We start from the raw sequence: 7440 nt of genomic DNA, 5'->3' as shown, positions 1-7440 counted from the left end.
GCTCTTTCAGACTGGTGCTCTGAAAGAGCATTTCTTATCTTTATTCAGTTTGAGTCTTTTATGTGTCTGTCATTGTAGGGTGGTGTCTGCTTTAAGTCAAAGTCAAGTTGTTTTTGGTATTAGGGTCTTTATTAGTAATTTCACGTATGTCGTCTTAGGGGTCTAGAATGTTGGTCCGTATTTGTTGTTTAGTTTTAGAGTGGTCCTAAATTCTTTGTATGTTTTTGTTGTTTCTTTCGTCAAAATGCTATGATGTTACGTCTTTTCTTTGTTGGTTTATTTTCGTTTTCGCAAAAAAATAAAAAATAAAAAATAAAAAATAAATAAGTAATAAATAAAAAAATAAAAAAAATAAAAAAATAAAATAAAAAAAAATAAAAAAATAAAAATAATAATAAAAATAAAAATAAAAATATGTAATGTTTATGCCTATGCTACCCGAACTACGCAAGATCTGATTCATGTACAACATGATACGTAGGCAACCTATTGTTGGGTTCGATCTAATCATTTTGTTTCGTTGTTTTTCATTATTTTTCCTCTTTTAAAGAAAAAAACAAAAGCCATAAAGAATGATAAAATAAAGGTAGATAACGAGAGAAGGGAAAAGAACAGAGATGGATACGAAAAAAAAATAATAATAATAAAATAATAAGTGTAGATAAAAATAAGTGTAGATAAAAATCGGGATGATGTTAAAATGACCTCGCTACCCTCAAAAGCTGGTAGAAATGAACATGAATTTAGGACAATTTTACCAATGTAATTCCCATGCTTGTTTTGTGCCTCAATCCTAACGGATGTCGTCTTTGATGAGCATGTTCTATCAAATAACAGTGGTAGGTTTGCAGCACTCTGGCTAGTCACCCATACTTCACTAGATCCAAAGCAAAGCTCGCCATGGCTAGCAGGGAGATTGAAAATTCACTCATTGACCCGGATCAGGATCACAGGGAAGAAAGTTCAGAACACAATGATGAGGTAGTAAGACTCAGGCAACAATTGATAGATTTATACCGGGCATGTGTCAGCGGCATGCCTCCTCCTCCGCTCTCTGAAGGTCTTGGGAATATCTCTAATTGCCCACCGCTCTCTCAGGCCCAATTCTCTGCTCCTACTGATTCACCTGAGCACGCGCCAGGATTCACTCCGCGACATTATTATCCTGGCAGTTCTGGTGTGCCCTTGGTAGCTCCCCAATCAAGACCCGTTGCTCAGCCAGCGCCACTGATCACATTGGTATCGTGGCTCCGCCACTACATGAAACTCCCATATATGTTGTGCGTCCCACAATGGGACTTCCTAGGTCTGCCAGTGAGCCAGTATTCAAGGTTCCAGATAGTCAGTATTATGCCCCAGAGCCTACTTTAAGAATGAATGATCCGTATAGGTACACTCAACCGCCTGCATTTCCATTCAATACGGAGAAAACTGTCGCAACGGAGGAACAGGATATCGTAGCCCGGAAGTTGAAAAGTTTAGAACAGGCTATGAGGAATTTGTAGGGAATCGAAGATTATAGGAGTGTTTCCTATAAAGATCTTTGCATGTTCCCAGACATCAACCTTCCCCTCGGTATTAAAATGCCAAAGTTCGAGAAGTATGCAGGGCAAGGTGATCCCGTGGCACACTTGAGACGTTATTGCAACTAGTTGAGGGCTGCAGGAGGAAGAGAAGCGCTGCTCATGGCCTTCTTTGGCGAGAGTCTTTCTGATCTGGCTTCAGAATAGTTTATTGATTGATATATCGACAAATGGAACAGCTGGGATGACTTAGCTTCTGAATTTGTTCAACACTTTCAGTATAACATCGACCTGATTTCGGACGAAAAATCCTTGGTCAACATGAAGAAAAAAGCACTGAAGGTTTTAGGGAATACGCGATAAGGTGGCGTAAGCAGGCCACCAGGGTAAAGCCTCCAATGAAAGAAAGTAAGTTGGTAGAGGTTTTCATTCAGGCACAGGATGAGACCTATTTTCAACATTTACTTCCGGCAATGGGAAAGTCTTTTATTGAAGTCCTCAAAATGGGGGAAATGATAGAGGACGAAATCAAGACCGGCCAAATAGTGAGTTTTGTTTTATTAAAAGCCACCACACAAGCGATTCAAGGTGGATCTGGCACATTCAGAGGTAAAATGAAGAAAGAGGATGTGGCGACTGTCATAGCTGGAACCCATTCCTATACCAAAAGACCACCTCGCCCCTATCCCCAATCCCAAGCCTAAGTCTACGCCCAAGCTCCATATATTCCTCCCCACCATTACTACCCTCCACAAAACCCTTTATATTCCATTCCACCACCCCCGTACCCAGTATATAGCACACAGTCATATGCCCAAACTTCTTCTTACCCGCAGTGGCGCGCGCAAGTTCCACAAAATCGCCCATTCGCTCCACCAAATTACCAAAACCCCTCCAGACCCGGTTTTCAACTTAGGCCCGAGTATAAGAAAGAGAAGGCGGTCAAAAATCAATTTACACCTCTTGGGGAGTCATATACTAGCTTGTTTGATAGGTTGAGAAAGTTGAACGTCTTAAGCCCAATTTAAGGAAGGCTTTCAAATCCACTGCTGAGGAATCTCGATTATTTTTTAAGGTGTGCGTACTGTTCTGATATGCCAGACCATGATATCGAGAAATGCTGGCATTTAAAGAAAGCTGTCCAAGATTTAATTGACACCAATCAGATACTGGTCCAAGCCCCGGAGGGTCCAAACATTAACCAGAATCCGTTGCCAACCCATGCTGAAGCCAATATGTTAGAATTGATATATGATGGGAAAGAGTCTTCAAGGTGTTATAAGCCTATTGTCAAGATACAGACCATTGAGGAGAAATTGGTGAATGTAGCAGAGTCTTTAAAAACAATGTCATTGAACCGGTTAGGAATGAGAGAAGATAAAGCCCAAGAAAGCACAAAGAAACCCCTAATCACAGTACAAGGCGCCAGGAGGTATGTTGATTTAAGTCAGGATAAACCTAAGTTGATAGTGATGGGAGCTCTGAGTTAGCCCATCTTGACGGTGAAAGGAGCACTGGCAGCGCCTATTGTCCTCAAACCGGTGACCCAACCTCCGATAGTTGATACGAAAGGGTTCCCTGAAATTATGGGCGGACTGTGATAACCTATCATGGAAAAGAAGTAGTGGAAGATGTAGATGAGGTAAGGGGTTTGACTAGGTCAGGAAGATGCTTCGTACCTAAAAGCTTAAGAAAGACCAAGCCAGTGGTGAGCGGACCGTCATCCATCAAAAAGCCTATCACCTAAGAAGAAGCCGAAGAATTTTTGAAAAAGATAAAATTGCCAGAGTATTCAATAATAGACCAGTTGAAGAAAACCCCTGCTCAAGTTTTCCTCTTATCTTTGTTGTTGCACTCCAAGGAGCACCGTGATGTTTTACTGAAGGTATTAAATGAAGCATATGTTCCTAGGGAGATTACAATAAACCAGCTTAAGAAAATGGTCGAAAAAATCTTTGAGGTCAATCGGATCAGCTTTTCTGACGATGAATTGCCTGTTGAAGGTACAGGGCATAATCGGGGCCTTTACATTACAGTGAAGTGTGAAGATTTTTACGTCACTCATGTGATGATTGATGGAGGTTCAGGTGCAAATATTTTCCCTATTTCTACTTTACAAAAGTTGAATATTAGTGCTGACAGGATAAGGCCCAACAATGTATGTGTTAGGCCTTTCGATGGTGCAAAATCAAATTCCATTGACGAAATAGAACTAATGTTGACCATAGGGCCTGTTGAGTTCGCCATAGAGTTTCAAGTATTGAATATAGACTCCTCTTACAATCTGTTGTTGGGAAGGCCGTGGATCCACAAGGTCAAGGCGGTTGCATCTACACTGCACCAAATGATTAAGTTTAAGCATGACAGGCAAGAAGTGGTTATTCACGGTGAGGGAGATTTGCCCGCCTGCGAAGATTCTCCCTTATCTCTTATTGAAGCAAATAACGTAGAGGAGACATTCGTCTATCAAATTTTTGATACAGTGCCAGTGAATCGTATCCTTGAATGATAGGTTATACCGGGATCGCAATTGTCTTCTACTTCTATCATAATGGTGAGTGAACTTTGAAAATACGGATTTGAGCCAGGAAAGGGTTTGGGAGCGTCGCTGCACGGTATAGTTTGTCCCATATGTCCGAGTGAGAATGTGGGCATGTTTGGTCTGGGATTTGAGCCTACGGCTGAAGATCTGAAGAAAGCCAAAGGAAGGAAAAAGGAAACATGATTACTCCCTCGCCCAATGCCACTACTCAGTGAATTATTTGTTAAGAGCGGTGTCACGAAGCATGTGGAATTTGAAGTTGAATTGGTTGATGACTGTCAGAACCTTTTTATTGATGTTGATATGGTCAAAGCAGGAGAAGGTACCAGTATAGCAGATGTGTGATTTATAGGCCCAGCTGTCCGGCTCAATAATTGGGAAGTCACTCCTCTTCCTGTTTGGAGGGAGATTTGGTAGTTTATTTTATTTTTCTTTCTGTTTATCCGAGTTATTTCAGGGTTGTAATTCGGATTTTAGTTTGTTTATGTTATGATGACATCTATGTTTAAACCTTTCTATTTTTTTCCATTTAATGAAATGCAATGTCCCTTTTGATTCGTGTCTAATATATTTTGTTTTTCTTTTTTGATATATACAGTTCTCTTTATGCTGATTCTAATGACATGACATGCATGCAAAATTTTCAGCCTGACCTTAAAATCCAACCTAATCAAGATGTAATGAAGCAGGATGGGGAATATGATGAAGAAGAAGCACTAGAAGAAATAAGCAAAGAGTTGGAACAGTTTGAAGACAAACCGAATCCTAATTTGAATGAGACTGAGCCAATAAATCTAGGGGATCAAGAAGATGTTAGGGAAACTAAAATCAGTGTACATGCTTTGCCACAGCTAAAAGATGAAATGATTCAAGCATTAATTGATTAAGGATGTTTTTGCATGGTCTTATGATGATATGCCTGGTTTAAGCACTGAATTAGTGGCTCACAAATTATCAACTGATCCAGCGTTCCCTCCAGTCAAACTGAAATTGAGGAAGTTTAAAACGGATGTAAGTATTAAAATTAAAGAGGAAATCATGAAACAACTTGAAGCCAAAGTAATTCGAGTAGCTCGCTATCCCATGTGGTTATCCAATATTGTTCTCGTACCAAAGAAAGATGGCAAAATTCGAGTGTGTGTTGATTACCGTGATTTGAACAGAGCAAGTCTAAAAGATGATTTTCCACTGCCCAACATCCACATTTTGTTAGATAACTGTGCTAAACACGAGGTTTCCTCTTTTGTGGATTGCTATGCCGGATATCACCAGATCATTATGGATGATAAAGACGCGGAGAAGACATCTTTTATCATACCATGGGGGACTTATTGTTATCGAGTGATGCTGTTCGGTTTGAAGAATGCTGGAGCAACATACATGAGAGCCATGACTACTATGTTTCATGATATGATGCATAAGGAGATTGAGGTCTACGTGGATGATGTGATTATTAAGTCAAAAAATCGGGCCGACCATGTTAGAGATTTAAGAAAGTTCTTTGAAAGACTTCGCAGGTATAATCTCAAGCTCAATCCGGCAAAATGTGTATTTGGAGTTCCGTCTGGAAAGCTGTTGGGGTTTGTAGTCAGCCGTCGGGGGATTGAATTGGATCTCTCAAAAATCAAAGCCATTCAGGATTTGCCCCTGCCCAAGAATAGGACGGAGGTGATGAGTTTGCCTGGTGGACTGAACTACATTAGCAGGTTTATTGCTCAACTCACAACCACTTGTGAGCCCATATTCAAGTTACTAAAAAAGAGTGCTGCGGTAAAATGGATTGAAGAATGTCGGGAAGCGTTCGATCAAATCAAAAGATATTTGTCAAATCCGCCCGTGTTGGTACCCCCGGAGCCTGGTAGTCCTTTGATCTTATATTTATCAGTCATGGACAATTCTTTCGGTTGTGTCTTGGGTCAACATGATGTCACAGGCAAAAGGGGCAAGCTATTTGTTATCTTAGCAAGAAGTTCACCGCATATGAGGCCAGGTATACTCTTCTTGAAAGGACGTGTTGTGCCCTAATTTGGGTAGCACAGAAGTTGAAGCATTATCTCTCATCCTATACTACTTATCTCATATCCCGCATGGATCCTTTGAAGTATATCTTTCAGAAACCTATGCCAACGAGTCGATTGGCAAAATAGCAAATATTGCTTACCGAGTTCGACATTGTATATGTGACTCAAACCGCCATGAAAGCCCAAGCCTTGGCAGATCATCTTGCTGAGAATCCCATTGATGAAGAGTACAAGCCATTAAAGACATATTTTCCTGACGAAGAAGTGTCATGTGTGTCACGCCCCAAAATCCCATCGGGCCGGACTGGCACCCGAAGCCGAGAAGGCCTGGGAGAACCCGTTCAAATACCTGTACTTTCACTTACATGTCACCAAAAATTTGGACAGTACTTCATTGCATATAGAAGGGTCTAATTACCTGTATCAGCACAACACGCACAAATATAAATATATATAATACTTGGCCGTCGGGGCTACCACATATACAAATATAACATCACTATATAAACTTCCATGACTTTACCCTTCCTTATGTCTACAAAGCCTCTAGGATATACATGACATAACTAGGGTCGGGACAAACTCCCGCCCACACATGGCTCCTGTACAATAACAAAACATAAGGGACCGACTCGAAAAGCTCCGAAGCAAACTGGAGCTCATCAACAATAGCTGTATGACCTGGCTCCTATTTATGATGTGAATGAGCTGAAGCACCTGTGCCTGCAGCATGAAATGCAGGTCCCCCGTGAGGGACGTCAGTACGAAATATGTACTGAGTATGTAAAGCTGTAAATAATCATATGTGGTATGGGGGATCAATAAAATCAGACGCAAGTGAATAAATCATAATAGAAGTGAACCACACTTCATAAACACTTTTAGGATCATGTACATTATCTTATCATTAATCTGAATTGGGTTCTTGAATTCAAACACATTTGTGGAACGGTATACATTCGTTCATTTCATTCTTTACAATTATCATTCGTCATTACCTCCTCCTCCCGAACCTCCAACCACCTAACAATAATCAATACTGTACCGTACTGTGACCATTAGGCTGCCCCCAGTACATATCAACTGTAATGATATCAAATATCGGGATTGGCCCATGCTAGGCTTAAGCCCCTGAGCTACCACCCACACGTATATCAAGTAACACACATAAGAGATCTTTCCAATAACTTAGTTCAAAAGATTTTGAGATTATTACAGTAGTGTTCATGCCAATATAGTACCTTTGGAATAATGATACATCAATAGGAACCAAGTAATAGACTTTCTATACAATAACGATGTAATATAGACTCATTGGTACATCAACAATGTGTTTCGGAATCATCAATATCAC

The sequence above is a fragment of the Capsicum annuum genome, chromosome 3 (assembly GCF_002878395.1).
Source record: "Capsicum annuum cultivar UCD-10X-F1 chromosome 3, UCD10Xv1.1, whole genome shotgun sequence".
Lineage (NCBI taxonomy): Eukaryota > Viridiplantae > Streptophyta > Magnoliopsida > Solanales > Solanaceae > Capsicum > Capsicum annuum.
Note: the sequence above shows the minus strand (reverse complement) of the source record.